Below are 24,469 nucleotides of genomic sequence, written 5' to 3'. Positions count from 1 at the left end.
GGGTCATTACCAAGAACCCCTGGTACGTTAGCGCAATCACAATAACTTATCCGCAGGTAATGCAATAGATTTCCCATTTCAAGGGACTCTTTATCTTGCCTAATGATAAGCTAAGGTAATTACCCAGAATGCATAGCCTTGGCCAGGCGATCTAATGCCCAAGGGTTCTCTGAAATCTGCATTCTCATGTTGCCAACTACAAACACTGACACAAAACAGGCTATGCACTTGGTCTTTTAATTGGGACCAGATCCGGACTGGGATACAAAATAGGCCCTGGCATTCCCAGTACCCAGAGGCACAAACAGCCCCCCCAGCCCAATAAATAGTGACTGTCTGTGGCACCTTACAGCCCCCCTGGCATTCCCAGTACCCAGAGGCACAAACAGCCCCCCAGCCCAATAAATAGTGATTGTCTGTGGCACCTTACAGCCCCCCTGGCATTCCCAGTACCCAGAGGCACAAACAGCCCCCCAGCCCAATAAATAGTGATTGTCTGTGGCACCTTACAGCCCCCCTGGCATTCCCAGTACCCAGAGGCACAAACAGCCCCCCCCCAGCCCAATAAATAGTGAGTGTCTGTGGCACCTTACAGCCCCCCTGGCATTTCCAGTACCCAGAGGCACAAACAGCCCCCCCAGCCCAATAAATAGTGACTGTCTGTGGCACCTTACAGCCCCCCTGGCATTCCCAGTACCCAGAGGCACAAACAGCCCCCCCAGCCCAATAAATAGTGACTGTCTGTGGCACCTTACAGCCCCCCTGGCATTCCAAGTACACAGAGGCCCAAACAGCCCCCCCAGCCCAATAAATAGTGACTCTCTATGGCCCCTTACAGTCCCCCTGGCATTTGCCAGAACCCACAGATTGCCAGTCCGGGGCTTTTGGGAACTATACCTTATTATGTCTGGTGTACAGTTTGTGTGCCTAGAACAGGGGCGTAACAGCTGCACTCTGTGCCCTTGTACATCTGGCATATGGCAAAGGACATAAAGGTACCTGGGGCAGGGAAGTCCTGTGCTTGAAGCCTGCCATGAGTGTGCCCCATACTCCTGCAGCCATAACCTACAGGAAGGGTACTGTGCAATTTGCTGTCCATGCCAGAGGGGCAAGTAGTTGAAACTAACAACAGTAGGCACTGAGTGGGGTGGTAATAGAGGAGGGGGACTGAGCTGATAAAGGGAATCAAAGATGGCAGTTAAGAAGGAAGCCTGGCCAAGTTGGCATTCTTTAGATTAGAAAAAAACTATTTAGGGAGAGGATATGAGCACTGCAAATAAATGTTATGTGCAGAGGGCACAAAGGCATCCCTTGGGATTAGAAAGAATAACTGGGACTGTTACAGTGAGGGCTGAAGTGGTTGTAATGGCAGATACAGTAGATGGGTTTAACAAAGGGCTGGATGATTGTAAGTAACAGACTGCAGGCATTACCTTTTATAATACAGGTTGTGTCAAGTAAGAAATTGGGGGGGGGGGGAATCTAAGTTAAAGCTGCGTATTTTGTCTGCAGGAGGAGAGGAGGTGAGGCCGCAAATCTGCATTTGGGGGGCTTAACTTCCAGCCTATTCCCTAGAAGTGATTATTGCTCTCATTATCGTTTATAGCGCAATGTATGAGACTCGGGTAGAAAACGAGACGGGAAGGAAGGGCACATCATTCTCCCCTGAGAGCAGGGTGCCTGGGAGAGACAGGGGTGCCAAGGCTGAGCAGGGTACCCATAGGGCGATTGTGCCAGTATCTCTCTGCCAGCAAAGATACAGTAAACATTAACCTAAATTTTCCTCTCTTGAGCACTTGGATATCATTTTGTACAGTAAGGGCCCATCTCCCCCAAGGGACTCTCTCTTTCCCTTTATCCCCCCCCCCCCCCCCCCCCCATTGCAACAGAGACACCATTTACCGCTTCCTTTTGTCGACTGCAATTAAAAGCTTTCTTTGTGCAGAATGAGGCGCCTCAGAATGGGACGCTCAGAACCAGGTAGAAAGGAGCCAGATATTACAACCAGCCAATGAGAAGTGACCCTAAATTCTGGGGTGCTGGAAGACTTACTTCATATATATGTAACCCCCATTCTTGGTTTTGATGCTTCCATACACACCTACCGGGGGCACCGAGGAGCAGCACTGGGTGTCCAGTACATCCCCAACAGGCCAGTCCGACCCTGGAGTCATGAACAATGAATTCCCTCTCTTTCAAGACCATTAAGTTACTATTCAAACTCATATCTTCTTTCTCAGCGTTACTATTTACCTTTAAATAGGAACCCTACCCACTCCCTAGCATTAATAGCCTGTAGTTCTACTCTGTCACTGTGCCCGGCAGCGCCTGTCATTCCAGCTTTTCCCCTAGAGACCCCAGGATTGGCACACAGCTACTACTCCCTCTCGCAGTGTGCCAACTGTCTCTTCTCATTGGGAAGAACTGATAGTGAGTGTGGCAGCTCCTCTGATCTAGTGACAGCGGGAAGTGCCAGAGAGGGAAGGATATCTCAGAAAGGCATTAAAGGGGATACAAAACCACTGAAATGAAGGCTGAGTCATATATACCGCTCCATAGAATCTCAGTGGGAGTCCATTCTTCAGTACCTCATCCCTGATATATGAGCCAAAACGTAGTTTATATATATGCAAAATCTGTCATTTCCCCACACTGCTGGATACAACTACTTACCCTCATGACTTATGGAGAGGATTTAGACTGATACCCAGGGCTATATGAATCAGGAAGGCTTATCGGAGGCTGTGGGCAGGAATGACTGCGCTTCTGTGTTTCCATTATGATTTTATAAACTTGAGCCCTGGGTTGCTGAATGGATAACCAGCACAAAGCATTTTAAAGGGGAAATATATCCTGTTCAAGTGTAAAGACTTGCACGGAATGCTCCTTGGGGCATTGCTGAAGCAACAGATCCCTTTATATTGCTGGTGGATGTGGAAACTAGGCAGGTCATTGGTATTCTCTTGACCAATGAGCTTTTGAGCCACTACATAGATCATTTGTAGGGTCCATACATGTAATATTGATCACACAGTTTCAGACTGGGGTGGTCAGGGCCCAACATGGGACCATAAGAAGTCTGGGGGGGCTAATATCCTACTACTACATGATCCCAGGGTGCCAGTTAGGCTATCATAGGGACTGAAGAGACAATCCTTTGCTGTGATTGTGGTTCCAAAAAATGGCCCTTCATTGACAAGTGGAAAGGGGCGAGAGCGATGGGGCTTGTGGGTAATGTTGGTCAACTGGCCCATTGGACCTTGGAAGAACTAAATGAACTGGGTAGGAGGACATCTTTGTTCCAGCAGATAGTCGCTCAAACCATTGGTCGGATTGGGGGCCATGTGACCCATAACCATGTCACTTATCCAACCTATCAAAATAGTGACCTATTATGACATATCCAACCTATCAAAATAGTGCCCTATTATCACTTATCCAACCTATCAAAATAGTGACCTATTATCACTTATCCAACCTATCAAAATAGTGACCTATTATCACTTATCCAACCTATCAAAATAGTGACCTATTATCACTTATCCAACCTATCAAAATAGTGACCTATTATCACTTATCCAACCTATCAAAATAGTGACCTATTATCACTTATCCAACCTATCAAAATAGTGACCTATTATCCAACCTATCAAATAGCGACCTTTACAGAAGGGGGCTAATAGCTGAAGGGGGCTAATAGCTGAAGGGGGCTAATAGCTGAAGGGGGCCAATAGCTGAAGATCTGATGATGCCCCTTATACATTCTGACATAAGCCAAGGGCAGGGGAAATGATCTGTCCAGCCAGACAGACTGCACCCTGATGGCATCACAGATTGGTCTATGGAAACTGCCTCAGTGCTTCCCATACAGACACAGAAGGTAGGGCAATTTATTAAAAATAAGCCCCCCCACACCAAGTGTGCCCATGAACAGCTATAGAACAGACTTGCAGCAGGGAAAACATGAAATATTACAGTATCTGTAATGCTGGCTGTGTGCTCCCTGTGTATGTGCGCTTGTGTACAGCAGCCCCCCGACTGGGACAAAATGAATGTTTCGCTTCCTCTCCTGCTCCTTGCGTGACCTTATTAAATTGTAATGCGTCTTTCTATTTTCATATCTGACACATGGGGCTGCGTTCCTGGCCAGGGAAAGCCTTTTTCTACACGTCTGGATCGCTTCCAAATTGCCCCAGTTACCATGGAAACAGCTTTTTTTTTTTCGTTTTTCGTTTTTGCAGCCAATGGGAAATTAAGGAGCGTTCCACTGGGTCCTCCCGTGGTCTGTCAGGTCACCTTTAAGATGCAGATTTATCCATGATCTTATTAATCAGAACAGTGATGATTGTGTATTTATATAGCGCCGACATGTTCCGCAGCGCTGTACAGAGATTATACATCAGTTCCTGCCCCAGTGGAGCTTACAGTCTAATGCCCCTATCACATTCACACACACTGTTACAAAGAGAGGCCCAGCACATAAGTAACCCCCCCCCCGCCCCCCATCCCATTTACTTTGTGGATTTCCATTAATCTTATTGCTGCCTTTGCCCCCGCCAAGGGGTTAGATGCTATTGATTTTGTTCATTGTTCCACAGTCTCCGTGGGGATTGTAATACAGAGATAGCAATGTGTTCCGCTCATTCCCAAGGTATGGGGGAGGCTTGAAAGTCAATTCTGTGATTTGCTATAACAATTCTCCCAGATACAGACCGTGTGTCCCAACATTTCATGGCTTTCATTGTGACAGTCGCCACTGTGACAGAATGCTCTGTTATACAGATAGCTAGAATCTCAGCCATAAAGCAGGGCAGGACTGCTGCTTACAATGGGGGGATCAGATAGGATCTGTGCCACTGTGACAGAATGCTCTGTTATACAGATAGCTAGAATCTCAGCCATAAAGCAGGGCAGGACTGCTGCTTACAATGGGGGGATCAGATAGGATCTGTGCCACTGTGACAGAATGCTCTGTTATACAGATAGCTAGAATCTCAGCCATAAAGCAGGGCAGGACTGCTGCTTACAATGGGGGGATCAGATAGGATCTGTGCCACTGTGACAGAATGCTCTGTTATACAGATAGCTAGAATCTCAGCCATAAAGCAGGGCAGGACTGCTGCTTACAATGGGGGGGGGGATCAGATAGGATATGTGCCACTGTGACAGAATGCTCTGTTATACAGATAGCTAGAATCTCAGCCATAAAGCAGGGCAGGACTGCTGCTTACAATGGGGATCACATAGGATCTGTGCCACTGTGACAGAATGCTCTGTTATACAGATAGCTAGAATCTCAGCCATAAAGCAGGGCAGGACTGCTGCTTACAATGGGGGGATCAGATAGGATCTGTGCCACTGTGACAGAATGCTCTGTTATACAGATAGCTAGAATCTCAGCCATAAAGCAGGGCAGGACTGCTGCTTACAATGGGGGGATCAGATAGGATCTGTGCCACTGTGACAGAATGCTCTGTTATACAGATAGCTAGAATCTCAGCCATAAAGCAAGGTGGGACTGTTGATTTGTGAGAGAAAGGAAGGAAGTTTAACCAATTTCCAATTTATGTTATGGTGGTAGTGACCATGTGTTTTTACTAAGAATGGCCATGGCAAAGTGGACGCTTTGGTCCCAGGGCCAAAATTCTCTCTGCTGTACTCTAATATCAGCGCTGAGCTCTGATAACGTATTTGGAGCGCAATGGGTTATTCCCCAATAGATTCTGTTCCAGGGGAGAATAAGTTGTGTTTCCAATTACCCAGCCTCCCGCGGGGCATGGGGATACCGACTGCAACATAATTAACATCTTTGCTACATTGTATCCAGGAAAGACAGTAAGCTCTGCAGGGAAACCGGACCGGCACCTCTCCAGCTTTGCTCTGCAGGGAAACCGGACCGGCGCCTCTCTAGCTTTGCTCTGCAGGGGAATCGGGCCAGCACCTCTCTAGCTTTGCTCTGCAGGGAAACCGGACCGGCACCTCTCTAGCTTTGCTCTGCAGGGGAATCGGGCCAGCACCTCTCTAGCTTTGCTCTGCAGGGAAACCGGACCGGCGCCTCTCTAGCTTTGCTCTGCAGGGAAACCGGACCGGCGCCTCTCTAGCTTTGCTCTGCAGGGGAATCGGGCCAGCACCTCTCTAGCTTTGCTCTGCAGGGAAACCGGACCGGCACCTCTCTAGCTTTGCTCTGCAGGGGAATCGGGCCAGCACCTCTCTAGCTTTGCTCTGCAGGGGAATCGGGCCAGCACCTCTCTAGCTTTGCTCTGCAGGGAAACCGGACCGGCGCCTCTCTAGCTTTGCTCTGCAGGGGAATCGGGCCAGCACCTCTCTAGCTTTGCTCTGCAGGGAAACCGGACCGGCACCTCTCTAGCTTTGCTCTGCAGGGGAATCGGGCCAGCACCTCTCTAGCTTTGCTCTGCAGGGGAATCGGGCCAGCATCTCTGCAGTTTTTGGGTAGCGCTGCCCTCGGCCTGTTTATTTTCTATTCTAATACATTTCCTCTTGTTCTCAGGAGTTTTGGGGCCACTGGTACCCACAGCGCAAGCAATTCTGTGCACTCACAACCTCCCCAGACACGTTTTACTCAGTCCTCCCCTGTAGTGTTAAAAGCTTTCCATTACCACAATCAGCAATGCAGAGCTTGGTTGTTCTGACTCAGGAGCAGAATTAGCATGAAATCGATGCAGCATTCGGCACTGTTTGGATTCTCTTCCTTCCCTAATTATGGGGATACCAGGCATCGGGAAGTGCTGCCAGCCCCATATTCACTTGTTTGTTTGTCCCTATCCGCTCACACATTGTGCCTTTCATACCACACAGGGCCGAATGCTCCAGTAATCACTCTCTGCCAAACCATTCCTCCTGCACCCCTTGCCTACATGGGCGTCCACAGAAGGGGGCAAGAGGGGGCACTTGCCCCCCCCTGGAAAAGTAGCAAAAAAACCTTACTTTCTGCACTGTCTCCTCAAGCCCGTTTTTGCTGTGCTCCGATTGGATCTTTCTTCTTGTGGATTCTCCAATCAGAGCACAGCTTCCTTGACAGACAGTAAAATTGACCAATCAGAGCACAGATGCACACAGGGATCGGGAGATTTTGCAAACTGGAAACAAATGAAGACTGAAAAGAAGAATCTGCAGCTGTAACTTTACCTGAGAACCAACTCTCAACTTTTGCTGCAGATTTCATCCCACAGGCACTATACACAGGTACTATACACAGGCACTATACACAGGTACTATACACAGGTACTATACACAGGTACTATACACAGGTACTATACCCAGGCACTATACACAGGCACTATACACAGGTACTATACACAGGCACTATACACAGGCACTATACACAGGTACTATACCCAGGCACTATACACAGGCACTATACACAGGCACTATACACAGGTACTATACACAGGTACTATACCCAGGCACTATACACAGGCACTATACACAGGTACTATACCCAGGCACTATACACAGGCACTATACACAGGTACTATACACAGGTACTATACCCAGGCACTATACACAGGCACTATACACAGGTACTATACCCAGGCACTATACACAGGCACTATACACAGGTACTATACACAGGCACTATACACAGGTACTATACACAGGCACTATACACAGGTACTATACACAGGTACTATACACAGGCACTATACACAGGCACTATACACAGGTACTATACACAGGTACTATACACAGGCACTATAAACAGGTACTATACACAGGCACTATACACAGGCACTATACACAGGTACTATACCCAGGTACTATACACAGGCACTATACACAGGCACTATAAACAGGTACTATACCCAGGTACTATACACAGGCACTATACACAGGCACTATAAACAGGTACTATACACAGGTACTATACACAGGCACTATACACAGGTACTATACACAGGTACTATACACAGGTACTATACACAGGCACTATACACAGGTACTATACACAGGTACTATACACAGGCACTATACCCAGGCACTATAAACAGGTACTATACACAGGCACTATACACAGGTACTATACACAGGTACTATACACAGGTACTATACACAGGCACTATACACAGGCACTATAAACAGGTACTATACACAGGCACTATACACAAGCACTATAAACAGGTACTATACCCAGGTACTATACACAGGCACTATACACAGGTACTATACCCAGGTACTATACACAGGCACTATACACAGGCACTATAAACAGGTACTATACCCAGGTACTATACACAGGCACTATACACAGGCACTATAAACAGGTACTATACCCAGGTACTATACACAGGCACTATACACAGGCACTATAAACAGGTACTATACACAGGTACTATACACAGGCACTATACACAGGCACTATAAACAGGTACTATACACAGGCACTATACACAGGCACTATAAACAGGTACTATACCCAGGTACTATACACAGGCACTATACACAGGTACTATACCCAGGTACTATACACAGGCCTCTGTTCTGCCTCTATACAGATTTCAAATGGGGGCCAAAAATATTGCTCTGTGAGGCTACAATTTTATTATTATTATAATTTTGTATTACTTATTTTTCCAAGTAGGCCCCTTAACTATTCATATTCCCATCTCTTGTTTAAACCACTACCTGGTTGCTAGGGTAAATAAGACCCTAGCAACCAGATAGCTGCTGAAATACCAAATGGAGAGCTGCTGAACAAAAAGCTAAATAACTGAAAAACCATTAAAAATAAAAGTGAATTTGAATGCGAACTAGCCCTGATCACAAACACAAATGTTTGCAGATCCCCTCACAGAAATGCGCATATAAATACTTTAACATACTAAACATTTTAGGGTAAAAACAAAAAAGCCCCCCCCGCACTTTTGTACAGTATCCCTGGGAGTCAGTGGGAACGGCAAGAGGTAGTTGGGAGGTTAACTTTTTACGCCAGCAGCGAATCCACTAAGTGTCACATTAGCTGTAGGTCAGTCTGTGTATGGGCCATCTTTAGCCTCCCCTAGAATCATCCTGCAAAAAAAATATATATATTTATATATATATATATATATATATATATTTGTCTGTTGCAGGATGATACTAGCTTACTTGCCCCCCCTTGGAAAATTTTCTGCGGACGCCCATGCTTGCCTAGTAGGAGTAGGAGAGATAAAAAAGGAAAAGTTCAGCTTACATTGCTGTAATTAGCATTGCTGCTTTACAGATCTGGGGTCTTTGGTCCAGTTCTGACTTTGTTCTGGGAGTTTGCATGTTCTGTGGGATATTTAAAATGAGAGCGTAGGCTGGAGGATAGACTAAATATTAAGTCATAAAGTTGGAGACCAAAGATTAAGGCAATAATATGGCAACAGTAGGGCAAAATGAAGACAGGAAAACTGTAGACAGTAGGAAAATATGGAGACTGAATAGCAAGATGGAAAAAGTAGGTCAGTAAGGCAAGGGGGAGACAGAAAAGCAATATGGAAACAGTAGGGCAACTTGAAGACTGTAGGGCAAGGTGGAGACGGTAGGACAAGATAGAAACAGAAAGGCAAAGTAGAGACATTAGGGTAAGATGGAAATGGTAAGGCAAGGTGGAGACAGGAAAGCAATATGGAAACAGTGGGGCAAAATGGAAACTGTAGGGAAATGTGGAGACAGAAAAGCAATATTGAAATGGTAAAATACAAGGTGGAGATAGTAGGGTAAAAGGGAAACTCTAGGTCAAGATGGAAACAGTAAGGCAAGGTGGAGACAGGAAAGCAATATGGAAACAATAATGCAAGGTCTCCACACAGGAGGGCAAGGTGGAGACAGCAGGGCAAGATAGAATCAGTAGGGCAAGATGGAGACAGTAGGGCAAGATGGAGACAGTAGGACAAGATGGAATCAGTAGGACAAGATGGAGACAGTAGGACAAGATGGAATCAGTAGGACAAGATGGAATCAGTAGGACAAGATGGAGACAGTAGGGCAAGATGGAGACAGTAGGACAAGATGGAATCAGTAGGACAAGATGGAGACAGTAGGACAAGATGGAATCAGTAGGACAAGATGGAATCAGTAGGACAAGATGGAATCAGTAGGACAAGATGGAGACAGTAGGACAAGATGGAATCAGTAGGACAAGATGGAATCAGTAGGACAAGATGGAGTCAGTAGGGCAAGATGGAGACAGTAGGACAAGATGGAATCAGTAGGACAAGATGGAGACAGTAGGACAAGATGGAATCAGTAGGACAAGATGGAATCAGTAGGACAAGATGGAATCAGTAGGACAAGATGGAGACAGTAGGACAAGATGGAATCAGTAGGACAAGATGGAGACAGTAGGACAAGATGGAATCAGTAGGACAAGATGGAATCAGTAGGACAAGATGGAGACAGTAGGACAAGATGGAATCAGTAGGACAAGATGGAGACAGTAGGACAAGATGGAATCAGTAGGACAAGATGGAGACAGTAGGGCAAGATGGAATCAGTAGGACAAGATGGAGACAGTAGGACAAGATGGAGACAGTAGGACAAGATACAGACAGTAGGGCAAGATGGAGACAGTAGGGCAAGATGGAGACAGTAGGGCAAGATGGAATCAGTAGGACAAGATACAGACAGTAGGGCAAGATGGAGACAGTAGGGCAAGATGGAATCAGTAGGACAAGATGCAGACAGTAGGGCAAGATGGAGACAGTAGGACAAGATGGAGACAGTAGGGCAAGATGGAGACAGTAGGGTAAGATGGAATCAGTAGGACAAGATACAGACAGTAGGGCAAGATGGAGACAGTAGGGCAAGATGGAATCAGTAGGACAAGATGCAGACAGTAGGGCAAGATGGAGACAGTAGGACAAGATGGAGACAGTAGGGCAAGATGGAGACAGTGGGGCAAGATGGAGACAGTGGGGCAAGATGGAGACAGTAGGGCAAGATGGAGACAGTGGGGCAAGATGGAGACAGTGGGGCAAGATGGAGACAGTAGGACAAGATGATGATGTTAAGGAGAAGATGTTAAATACCTCTGACGTATAGCCAAGGCTGTGCCAAGTATTTCTCCCTACATCCCATGGGCTATTATAGCAGAGTTTCTGGTTGCTATGTATTTCATTGACAAATGTCAGTAAACCACCCAGCAGATTGGAAGGGGTTAAAGTAACGCCCACACACAGCCTATTGTTCCCACCTCCCCGCTAACATGGCAGCAGGGCTGGCTTCTTCCCTTGCACCAGGAATAACTGGAGACACCCCACCAGGGACCCGGAGAGGATTATGTATATATATATATATATGGGGATGAGCAAAGGTTCTATAGAAATCTGTCTGCTGATAGAGGATGCTGGGAATTGTAGTTCAGTAACACAGGCTAGCCAGTCCTTACTCTCAGGTTTCCATTTTCCGTTTATTTTGCCTTTCCTGGTTAAGACTTCGATGTCTCCTTCATATTTTATGAGTGAAACAAGACTCGTCTTTACGAGGAGCAATTGCACCTTGGCCCCGGCAATCACCGAGCCGCTTCCTCACTCGCAGCCCGTGGGCTCGGCGCCATTATTCAGCCGCAATTACACATGACTGCAAGGTAGAAACAGTATGACAAGATGGAGACAGTAGGGCAAGATGGAGACAGTAGGACAAGGTGGAGACAGTAGGGCAAGATGGAGACAGTAGGACAAGATGGAGACAGTAGGACAATGTGGAGACAGTAGGACAAGATGGAGACAGTAGGACAAGATGGAGACAGTAGGGCAAGATGGAGACAGTAGGACAAGATGGAGACAGTAGGACAAGATGGAGACAGTAGGACAAGATGGAGACAGTAGGACAAGATGGAGACAGTAGGACAAGATGGAGACAGTAGGACAATGTGGAGACAGTAGGACAAGATGGAAACAGTAGGGCAAGATGGAGACAGTAGGACAAGATGGAGACAGTAGGACAATGTGGAGACAGTAGGACAAGATGGAGACAGTAGGGCAAGATGGAGACAGTAGGACAAGATGGAGACAGTAGGACAAGATGGAGACAGTAGGACAAGATGGAGACAGTAGGGCAAGATGGAGACAGTAGGACAAGATGGAGACAGTAGGACAAGTGGAGACAGTAGGAAGATGGAGACAGTAGGACAAGATGGAGACAGTAGGACAAGATGGAGACAGTAGGACAAGATGGAGACAGTAGGACAAGATGGAGACAGTAGGACAAGATGGAGACAGTAGGCAAGATGGAGACAGTAGGACAAGATGGAGACAGTAGGACAAGATGGGAGAAGTAGGACAAGATGGAGACAGTAGGACAAGATGGAGACAGTAGGGCAAGATGGAGACAGTAGGACAAGATGGAGACAGTAGGACAATGTGGAGACAGTAGGACAAGATGGAGACAGTAGGACAAGATGGAGACAGTAGGACAAGATGGAGACAGTAGGACAAGATGGAGACAGTAGGACAAGATGGAGACAGTAGGACAAGATGGAGACAGTAGGGCAAGATGGAGACAGTAGGACAAGATGGAGACAGTAGGACAAGATGGAGACAGTAGGACAATGTGGAGACAGTAGGGCAAGATGGAGACAGTAGGACAAGATGGAGACAGTAGGACAATGTGGAGACAGTAGGACAAGATGGAGACAGTAGGGCAAGATGGAGACAGTAGGACAAGATGGAGACAGTAGGACAAGATGGAGACAGTAGGACAAGATGGAGACAGTAGGGCAAGATGGAGACAGTAGGACAAGATGGAGACAGTAGGGCAAGATGGAGACAGTAGGGCAAGATGGAGACAGTAGGACAAGATGGAGACAGTAGGGCAAGATGGAGACAGTAGGGCAAGAAGGAGACAGTAGGGCAAGATGGAGATAGTAGGGCAAGATGGAGACACCCCACCAGGGGCCCGGAGAGGATTATGTATATATATATATATATGGGGATGAGCAAAGGTTCTATAGAAATCTGTCTGCTGATAGAGGATGCTGGGAATTGTAGTTCAGTAACTCAGGCTAGCCAGTCCTTACTCTCAGGTTTCCATTTTCCGTTTATTTTGTCGTTCCTGGTTAAGACTTCGATGTCTCCTTCATATTTTATGAGTGAAACAAGACTCGTCTTTACGAGGAGCAATTGCACCTTGGCCCCGGCAATCACCGAGCCGCTTCCTCACTCGCAGCCCGTGGGCTCGGCGCCATTATTCAGCCGCAATTACACATGACTGCAAACAGGTCACATTTGCCCGAGCAATTCCGGTGATTCCAGCAAGTCCCAAGGGGACATAAATCCACTCGGAACAACTTAAGCGTTGCCTCTGGGTCATTAATGAAACCGGCTTTGTTCTGTCGTAACTGGATGGCGCTGTCGCCGGGGCTGGCACGGCAACGGCTACCTGGGATATAAGGAGCTTAAAGGGACACTGATTATGTATGGTTTAGGAATCAGAACCTATTAAGCAAGACTTTTTACCTCTGTTCCAGGCGTCTTATCATAATCTGCCCCCTAGAGGTCACTGTTTCTGAATAGTTCTTCCATATCTGAGCAATCATGGCTGCTTCCTGCTTGTATAAATACACACAAACATCTAGATAGATATGACTACCTGTGCACAATACCCTATGACCTATGCCGAAATATTTAATATATATACAACTGGGTTATAATTAGTCAATGCAAACCCTGATTTTAATTAACCCTTTAAATTTCGACCAGGCTAGGAAGAGAATATTATGGCAATCCCACTCTTCTAGGGCGGAATCACTTCCACTTCCAACTTCCACAATCAGCAAAGCAAGGAAGTAAAGAACATTGCTAATTCAATTTATACTTATGAGTGGGAGCGGCCATATTGCTTGACACAGACTCTCGATTCTGGGTAGAAACATGCAGAATTGAGCCTGAAATTGTATAAGTAAATGATTCCTAAACATAAACCCCCATTTTTTTAATGAAATCACCCATACCTGTTATAAAGGTATTTAAAAATCTGAGCTGTCAATCATATATTGCCTTGCCCCGCCTCTATGCCTTCGGCATAGAGGCGGGGCAGGCAATATATGATTGACAGCTCAGATTTTTAATTACAATTACTTTAACTTTCCATTCAGCACTTCCTACATGGCAAAGGCATAAGATTTCTAAGATTAAATAACATTGTTCACAAAATGGCGGCGGCCTGCTGGCTGTGATTGTCAATTCCAAGCCTGAAGGGTTAAAAAATGAAATCATTTATACAGTGTAAGTAAAGTTTATTTTGCTCTACTAACACGATAGAAAAGGATTTGGAATTATTTATTAGGGTGACAGGTCCCCTTTAAGTCATAATGAAACACTGCTTTATGACAGTGGCTTCTGTAGTTCAGCTGCCATTTTGTATCGACCGAAGCCCTATTACATAAGCCAAACACGAGGCTCTTACTAAACATTTAGTCACCGACGTTCTGGCCAATAAATCAGCTACTGTGCCCGATCCAAGGACACCTGCCAACCCCCTCCGCACACAAGACATTCAGGAGTGTTGTTTGGTTTAGTTTTCCCTTGTTTCCACAGTCACTGCTTCTGATTCTTACCTTTTATTGGTTAAGCATTTAGGTGTCCTAAGTCTTGCCCCTCCCACGGGGTCAGTGGGGTAATTGAATAGGCATTTCCTTTTCGCAGAGGATATTGTTGAATTCTGCATTGTATTAAGATATTAAGAGGAATGTGTTCTGTTAGTATGAATTAAATTTCTTACAACAGCGCCACCTGCTGGTGGGTTTCTGATCCTGATCATGTTCTGATGTTTCCTAACCAGAAGAACGTCTGATCAACCTTCTTTCTTTCTCCTCTGCAATATTGTGGTCGGAAACTGCCCAGCAGGTGGCGCTGTTGTAACAAAAATTCATATTAACAGTATATATTTCCCTTAATATCTTGGAATCTAAAAAAAAAAAATAATGAATGTAAATTGCAAAAGTGCTTAGAATAGCACTCTCATCAATTTTACATTCACTTAAGCACAATTCAGCAGGAACAGCCCTCTAAGTTTGCTCATAGCCAGTACATAGAGATACCATAAAACTATGGCAGTATAGGGATTCCCCTGTACTAAGCACAATTCCGCAGGAACAGCCCCCTAAGTTTGCTCATAGCCTGTACAGAGAGATACCATAAAACTATGGCACATAGGGATTCCCCTGTACTAAGCACAATTCAGCAGGAACAGCCCCCTAAGTTTGCTCATAGCCTGTACAGAGAGATACCATAAAACTATGGCAGCATAGGGATTCCCCTGTACTAAGCACAATTCAGCAGGAACAGCCCCCTAAGTTTGCTCATAGCCTGTACAGAGAGATACCATAAAACTATGGCACTTAGGGATTCCCCTGTACTAAGCACAATTCAGCAGGAACAGCCCCCTAAGTTTGCCCATAGCCTGTACAGAGAGATACCATAAAACTATGGCACATAGGGATTCCCCTGTACTAAGCACAATTCAGCAGGAACAGCCCCCTAAGTTTGCTCATAGCCTGTACAGAGAGATACCATAAAACTATGGCAGCATAGGGATTCCCCTGTACTAAGCACAATTCAGCAGGAACAGCCCCCTAAGTTTGCTCATAGCCTGTACAGAGAGATACCATAAAACTATGGCACTTAGGGATTCCCCTGTACTAAGCACAATTCAGCAGGAAACAGCCCCCTAAGTTTGCCCATAGCCTGTACAGAGAGATACCATAAAACTATGGCACATAGGGATTCCCCTGTACTAAGCACAATTCAGCAGGAACAGCCCCCTAAGTTTGCTCATAGCCTGTACAGAGAGATACCATAAAACTATGGCAGCATAGGGATTCCCCTGTACTAAGCACAATTCAGCAGGAACAGCCCCCTAAGTTTGCTCATAGCCTGTACAGAGAGATACCATAAAACTATGGCACATAGGGATTCCCCTGTACTAAGCACAATTCAGCAGGAACAGCCCCCTAAGTTTGCTCATAGCCTGTACAGAGAGATACCATAAAACTATGGCAGCATAGGGATTCCCCTGTACTAAGCACAATTCAGCAGGAACAGCCCCCTAAGTTTGCTCATAGCCTGTACAGAGAGATACCATAAAACTATGGCACATAGGGATTCCCCTGTACTAAGCACAATTCAGCAGGAACAGCCTCATTGTTTACATGTAAAAATTATATAGTAAGCATAATCCATAAGAAACATTTTAGGTACAACACAACAGACTTTGCCTGGCAGTACAGAAGGGACGTATTGTATTTTCCTGCAGACTCCCATGTCCCTGAACCCATGTGACAGCTGAGGGTTAAACCCTGCTCCTTTAAACAAACTGGATTCATTAAAATACCTCCCACTAGGATCTCAGGGTGGGAGGGGGTTAGAGTTGCACATCAGCCGGCTCATTAAAGTTACCAGCTACACTGACATGTAAAGAGAAAATAACCCTGTTTAGAAGCAGGGACTGTAATCATGTTATTTCTCCTTACACAAGCAGTAACGTATACGGCACGGGTCATCGTGTGGGATATTCCCTCCCTGCGCATTTATGTGTGTATGTATCAACTGGAGATGCCTTATTTCTCTCTTTCCCTGGCCCAGGCAGGTCCAACAGCAGCTGGAACCGTCCCACCCAGCTCATCCCAGGATCTGAATTTATAGGCCTGGATTTGCTTAGTCCCCCCTTTAGCCTTCAGTTAGGCAGGAACCCTGAAACAGGGCAGCAAATAGGCACTCACCCCAAATCCCCCCCTAACTGGCCTTCAGGCTGGGCCCCCTTAGCCCATAACAAGGTTACAGATATATAGAAACATTGGGGTAACAGTCACCCTGCTATAGTTCCAGGGGTACCCAGGGCACAAATAAGCACTCACCCCAAATCCCCCCTAACTGGCCTTCAGGCTGGGCCCCCTTAGCCCATAACAAGGTTACAGATACAGGGGTACCCAGGGCACAAATAAGCACTCACCCCAAATCCCCCCCTAACTGGCCTTCAGGCTGGGCCCCCTTAGCCCATAACAAGGTTACAGATATATAGAAACATTGGGGTAACAGTCACCCCGCTATAGTTCCAGGGGTACCCAGGGCACAAATAAGCACTCACCCCAAATCCCCCCTAACTGGCCTTCAGGCTGGGCCCCCTTAGCCCATAACAAGGTTACAGATACAGGGGTACCCAGGGCACAAATAAGCACTCACCCCAATCCCCCCTAACTGGCCTTCAGGCTGGGCCCCCTTAGTACTATTTAGGTAGGACAGTTCTGGACCCTACAGATTGCTAGAAGTCGCTGGGGAGAGGTGGAAATACAGATGCCCCTTTGTGTCCCCTTTAGGGGGAAGGGTTCCCCTAATTCAAATGCCTGCAAGTCTCTTCCATGTGGGTTCCCCTAATTCTCGGGGTGCCATTGATACCCTGATTTGCTTGCTGGCATTGGGATGGTTAACACAGTCTGTTTGGCTGTAGGACGACAGGAACCAACGGCCCCCGGGATCGGAGCCAAATCGTTCTGATTAGGAAGAGGCTGGGGGTGCAGAGCCAACACTTAATTAGAGCATTGGGGGAGGGTGCGGGGAGCAGGCACAGGTGTGGCAGAGACAGTACTGAGAGAGGGGTTACCTGAGCAATGTAGCAGGGGCTGGGCCCATATTGTAGCGGCTCATTAGGAATACGGCCCATTCGGCCTGTTCTGTCTGGCCTAGCTTAGCGGCTGTGCAGAACAGCGACATTGAAAACACTTTCTCTTTCTATAAGGCTGGGGAACAGGCAGTCACTGGGGGAAGGTGCATCTTTAATCCCACCCCTGAGATGCTCTGCAGCTTATCTCCCTCCCCTGAGATGCTCTGCAGCTCTTCTCCCTCCCCTGAGATGCTCTGCAGCTCTTCTCCCTCCCCTGAGATGCTCTGCAGCTTATATCCCCCCCTGAGATGCTCTGCAGCTTTACTACCTCCCCTGAGATGCTCTGCAGCTTTTCTCCCTCTCCTCAGATGCTCTGCAGCTTTACTCCCTCCCCTGAGATGCTCTGCAGCTTATCTCCCTCCCCTGAGATGCTCTGCAGCTCTTCTCCCTCCCCTGAGATGCTCTGCAGCTTATCTCCCTCCCCTGAGATGCTCTGCAGCTCTTCTTCCTCCCCTGAGATGCTCTGCAGCTTATCTCCCTCCCCTGAGATGCTCTGCAGCTTTTCTCCCTCCCCTGAGATGATTTGCAGCTCTTCTCCCTCCCCTGAGATGCTCTGCAGCTCTTCTCCCTCCCCTGAGATGCTCTGCAGCTTATCTCCCTCCCCTGAGATGCTCTGCAGCTTTTCTCCCTCCCCTGAGATGATTTGCAGCTCTTCTCCCTCCCCTGAGATGCTCTGCAGCTCTTCTCCCTCCCCTGAGATGCTCTGCAGCTCTTCTCCCTCCCCTGAGATGCTCTGCAGCTCTTCTCCCTCCCCTGAGATGCTCTGCAGCTCTTCTCCCTCCCCTGAGATGCTATGCAGCTCTTCTCCCTCCCCTGAGATGCTCTGCAGCTCTTCTCCCTCCCCTGAGATGCTCTGCAGCTTATCTCCCTCCCCTGAGATGCTCTGCAGCTTATCTCCCTCCCCTGAGATGCTCTGCAGCTCTTCTCCCTCCCCTGAGATGCTCTGCAGCTTATCTCCCTCCCCTGAGATGCTCTGCAGCTCTTCTCCCTCCCCTGAGATGCTCTGCAGCTCTTCTCCCTCCCCTGAGATGCTCTGCAGCTTATCTCTCTCCCCTGAGATGCTCTGCAGCTCTTCTCCCTCCCCTGAGATGCTCTGCAGCTCTTCTCCCTCCCCTGAGATGCTGTGCAGCTTATCTCCCTCCCCTGAGATGCTCTGCAGCTTATCTCCCTCCCCTGAGATGCTCTGCAGCTCTTCTCCCTCCCCTGAGATGCTCTGCAGCTCTTCTCCCTCCCCTGAGATGCTGTGCAGCTCTTCTCCCTCCCCTGAGATGCTGTGCAGCTTATCTCCCTCCCCTGAGATGCTCTGCAGCTTATCTCCCTCCCCTGAGATGCTCTGCAGCTCTTCTCCCTCCCCTGAGATGCTCTGCAGCTCTTCTCCCTCCCCTGAGATGCTCTGCAGCTCTTCTCCCTCCCCTGAGATGCTATGCAGCTCTTCTCCCTCCCCTGAGATGCTCTGCAGCTCTTCTCCCTCCCCTGAGATGCTCTGCAGCTTATCTCCCTCCCCTGAGATGCTCTGCAGCTTATCTCCCTCCCCTGAGATGCTCTGCAGCTCTTCTCCCTCCCCTGAGATGCTCTGCAGCTTATCTCCCTCCCCTGAGATGCTCTGCAGCTCTTCTCCCTCCCCTGAGATGCTCTGCAGCTCTTCTCCCTCCCCTGAGATGCTCTGCAGCTTATCTCCCTCCCCTGAGATGCTCTGCAGCTTATCTCCCTCCCCTGAGATGCTCTGCAGCTCTTCTCCCTCCCCTGAGATGCTCTGCAGCTCTTCTCCCTCCCCTGAGATGCTCTGCAGCTCTTCTCCCTCCCCTGAGATGCTCTGCAGCTCTTCTCCCTCCCCTGAGATGCTCTGCAGCTCTTCTCCCTCCCCTGAGATGCTCTGCAGCTTATCTCCCTCCCCTGAGATGCTCTGCAGCTTATCTCCCTCCCCTGAGATGCTCTGCAGCTTTTCTCCCTCCCCTGAGATGCTCTGCAGCTTATCTCCCTCCCCTGAGATGCTCTGCAGCTCTTCTCCCTCCCCTGAGATGCTCTGCAGCTCTTCTCCCTCCCCTGAGATGCTCTGCAGCTCTTCTCCCTCCCCTGAGATGCTCTGCAGCTTATCTCCCTCCCCTGAGATGCTCTGCAGCTCTTCTCCCTCCCCTCAGATGCTCTGCAGCTCTTCTCCCTCCCCTGAGATGCTGTGCAGCTTATCTCCCTCCCCTGAGATGCTCTGCAGCTTATCTCCCTCCCCTGAGATGCTGTGCAGCTTATCTCCCTCCCCTGAGATGCTCTGCAGCTTATCTCCCTCCCCTGAGATGCTCTGCAGCTTATCTCCCTCCCCTGAGATGCTCTGCAGCTTATCTCCCTCCCCTGAGATGCTCTGCAGCTTATCTCCCTCCCCTGAGATGCTCTGCAGCTTTTCTCCCTCCCCTGAGATGCTCTGCAGCTTTTCTCCCTCCCCTGAGATGCTCTGCACGGCCCGTTTCATTGCTCCTTCCCCGCTCTGCGCCCCCAGTCAGTGCGGAGCCCACAAGCGCCACAAGCTAACATTTGCTTTGCCGTATTGCCCGTAGAGGCAGGGCTTTATGAGGCGTGTGGGGATGGCAGCGCTGCACAGAGAGTGCCTCTCGGATAATTAATAGTGTAATTAAATACAGCAGTAAAAGCAGAGCAGCTCTCGGAGCCTCGGCGCACTCGGCAGGCTTCATTTCCATTGTCTGGCGATCCGGTTTCTAGAGACGCCGGGTAACTCTTTCCGCTCTACGCCGCCGGCTGCGCAATTCAATGTAGGTTAGAGATACAGTTCTGGGCCGTGTCCAAATGGATTAATGGATTGCTTACCTTCCGCTGACTGGGCTGTGAGCCCCGGGGAAGAACTGTGCCTAAAGAGCTGTCTCCAAACAGCTTGCTTAATAGAGCGTCAGCTCCTGGGGAGCACAGTGCCTGTACAATGCATTCAATAGGTTAAAGTGTCTCAGTAGAGGTTCAAGTAAGTTCAGCTTTCCTAAATGAGGTGTAATGTGCAGTGATTGGCTGCTAAGGATGCAATGAGGCTGCGGTGCTCACCGGATTTCAGTCACTGCCTCCTTGCCCCAATTCCTGGGTAGGCAGGAACTGTCGGGCACTGATTGGCCTCCACTCCTGAACCATGGGGGTCATTAAACCTTCTCTAACACTATAACTAATGTTTCTGCCCACCTTCCAATGACTTCATGGCTTATTTATGGGGATTCCTAGGGTGACCCCATGTCTGGTTTTATGGTGGCCAATGGGTTGGAGCTGTTAGTGGAGCTGAGCAGGTAGAAATGCTTGGTTTGTAGGTCTGCTGGTTGGTTGTGGACCTGAGCGAGTAGAAATGCTTGGGTTGTAGGTCTGCTGGTTGGTTGTTGACCTGAGCGGGTAGAAATGCTTGGGTTGTAGGTCTGCTGGTTGGTTGTTGACCTGAGCGGGTAGAAATGCTTGGGTTGTAGGTCTGCTGGTTGGTTGTTGACCTGAGCGGGTAGAAATGCTTGGGTTGTAGGTCTGCTGGTTGGTTGTTGACCTGAGCGGGTAGAAATGCTTGGGTTGTAGGTCTGCTGGTTGCTTGTGGACCTGAGCAGGAAGAAATGCTTGGGTTGTAGGTCTGCTGGTTGGTTGTGGACCTGAGCGGGTAGAAATGCTTGGGTTGTAGGTCTGCTGGTTGGTTGTGGACCTGAGCGGGTAGAAATGCTTGGGTTGTAGGTCTGCTGGTTGGTTGTGGACCTGAGCGGGTAGAAATGCTTGGGTTGTAGGTCTGCTGGTTGGTTGCAGGTCTACCCTGTTAGACCCATGCCTTGAGTAGAACATGTTCTGACCATGTTGGTGGTCCATTGGTACTAGGGTTGTTACCTTTTGGCAACCATAATAACATCTGGTGATGAAAGGGGAGCAGTTATGGCACAAATGGGGCAGAGGATACTTTCATGAGTAGGGGGGCATCTGAGAGCTAGAGGGGGACCTGGGAGAGGGGATCGGGGATGGATATGAGGTGTGGCCAGGGAAGGTAAGGGTTGGACCAATCCCGGCCAGTGCTGTCCTGGGCTGTAGATCTCCCTCCCTGATGCACTGAAGGTAAGAATAAAGTATGGATTTTAGGGGGAGGGGGTTAGGCAGGCATTGGGGAGGTGTAGGGGCCATGGCAGGGGCCACTTGTGGCACCCCCCCCCCCAGTCCAACCTGCGGCAGATGACTAGTAACTAAAAATTCACCAGCAAGTACATTGTAATACTGGCCTTGGCTTGTTTTGTACCTGCTAGGCCACTAAAATACCAGCCTTGTGGCAACTGTAATTGGCACCCAAGGGAATCTGCCCATTTGTTACCTGGGTGCTTCACCTCTGGGAGTGACATCAGCGGTTTTAGGTCAGGGTTAAAGTTAACCCCTGCTGGTAGGGTCAGGTAGTGGGTGTAGGGCAGGTATAGATCTGCCTAATCAGACCTTTCTCAGGACTCGACTGTTCCGCTTTCTACTTAGGTTTCAAGCTCCCCCTGCTGGTCGGTACAGGGCTTTGCAGCTACAAGTAACTAGCATTATTATGGTAGCTTCCTGATCCAAAAAGATGGAAACACAGGTTGGTTGTTTTAAAGGAATCATCTACCCAAAAAGGGTGAAAATCGAACTCAAGGCACTTTCCAGTATACGGCAAATAAATATCTTCTATGGTTTTAAAGTTACATGAATGTAACTGCTATTGAAAGCAGTCGTTGTGCATTCTGGCTGCACTTGCCCTTTAATCATGGCATTTGCTTAAGATGAAATGAGCCCCGATGGGAGCAGCCAGATGGCATTCTGCGCCTTCCCCGCATCCATGTTTCCCTCGCCGGACCCAGCAGTGATCAGACGGCGTTGCTCATTCACATCTCGCTCAGTTCTGAACATGCAATCAATATGGCGGCGAAAGGTCACTCATTAAAAGCAGTAATCTGCGCGTCTCGCCACTCACTGATGTTACTGCTGAACTAGTCAAGCAGAACCGCACGTAATTCTGATTGGCCGACACTGAGGGGCAGAGTACTGGGGAATTTTCTGCTTTTCCGTGCCCCCCCCCAGTGCCCCCAGGCTTCTGCCACAGATACAAACCTATCATTATTCCTTCCAGCCGGCGCACTGCTGTTTGTATGTAAGAACATAAACACCGCGCACAGCGAATTCCGACTCCCCATCAAATTGAGATGAAAAGCCGCAACTTCATGGTGCCATTTAGATAAGAGCCTGGACAGAAATAGATATATATGCTTCGCTCTAATACCAGGGATTGGCGGCGACCGTAGCGCAAACGGGCCGAGCAGAAATAGGCAACAAAAGGGAAAAAAAAAATACGTCTGAGCTTTATGGGCCAGATAGAAATAGAAACAAAATGGGGAGTGTAACCATTAGCCCATAGCCGGACATTAGAGAGCGACTGCCACCTGTGCATGGGCGACATGGTATTTCCCACTGGGGCGGGACCGAGGGCAGAGCATCTTATTGGGAGGGTTTTGTTCAAATTATGGTACATTTATTTTATTTACATTATTATACATTTATTCCTTAGATAGACATGAAGTTACAACATAGACGGGCTATTTGGTGTCTTGGAAGGGAGATACAGCCATGTTATTCAATGGGGATGAGGCTATATCCTTGGTAAAGCAATGTTACCCAATGGGAATGAGGCTATTTGCTTGGTAATGCAATGTTACCCAATGGGAATGAGGCTATATCCTTGGTAAAGCAATGTTACCCAATGGAAATGAGGCTATTTGCTTGGTAATGCAATGTTACCCAATGGGAATGAGGCTATATCCTTGGTAATGCAATGTTATTCAATGGGGATGAGGCTATATCCTAGGTAATGCAATGTTACCCAATGGGAATGAGGCTATTTGCTTGGTAATGCAATGTTACCCAATGGGGATGAGGCTATATCCTTGGTAATGCAATGTTACCCAATGGGAATGAGGCTATATCCTTGGTAATGCAATATTACCCAATGGGGATGAGGCTATATCCTTGGTAATGCAATGTTACCCAATGGGAATGAGGCTATATCCTTGGTAATGCAATGTTACCCAATGGGAATGAGGCTATATCCTTGGTAATGCAATGTTACCCAATGGGAATGAGGCTATATCCTTGATAATGCAATGTTACCCAATGGATATGAGGCTATATCCTTGGTAATGCAATGTTACCCAATGGGGATGAGGCTTTATCCTTGGTAATGCAATGTTACCCAATGGGGATGAGGCTATATCCTTGGTAATGCAATGTTACCCAATGGGAATGAGGCTATATCCTTGGTAATGCAATATTACCCAATGGGGATGAGGCTATATCCTTGGTAATGCAATGTTACCCAATGGGAATGAGGCTATATCCTTGGTAATGCAATGTTACCCAATGGGAATGAGGCTATATCCTTGGTAATGCAATGTTACCCAATGGGAATGAGGCTATATCCTTGGTAATGCAATGTTACCCAATGGGAATGAGGCTATATCCTTGGTAATGCAATGTTACCCAATGGGAATGAGGCTATATCCTTGGTAATGCAATGTTACCCAATGGGAATGAGGCTATATCCTTGGTAATGCAATGTTACCCAATGGGAGTAACTCCATATCTGTTGTTATACAATGTTACCCAATAGGAGTGAGGCCATGCTCTTTTGTTGTCTAACAGAACCTGCTATGGTATCAGTGTTGCTCAGTAGAGGCCGGTACCTCCCACTGGACCCATTGCAGTACCAGAACCAGTACCAACTTTTGCCCATTTTGCCTGATTAGGAGCCCATGCTACGTACTTACCTGCCTTCTCCAAACCAATTAGATTATTAAACGGAGTCTTCCTGTTGTTT

At 47.8% G+C, this 24,469-nt stretch overlaps 1 protein-coding gene across 1 annotated transcript in view; it reads left to right on the top strand.

Moving 5' to 3' along the window:
* Positions 1 to 24,469, top strand: part of ldlrad3 (low density lipoprotein receptor class A domain containing 3) — a gene marked incomplete at its 5' end in the record, with an annotated part of 80,796 nt that overhangs the window by 37,554 nt on the left and 18,773 nt on the right.

Source organism: Xenopus tropicalis, chromosome 4 (genome assembly GCF_000004195.4).
Source record: "Xenopus tropicalis strain Nigerian chromosome 4, UCB_Xtro_10.0, whole genome shotgun sequence".
In the NCBI taxonomy this organism is placed as follows: Eukaryota; Metazoa; Chordata; class Amphibia; order Anura; family Pipidae; genus Xenopus; species Xenopus tropicalis.
The sequence above is the reverse complement of the archived record's forward strand: the minus strand, read 5'-3'. Positions and strand labels throughout refer to the sequence as shown.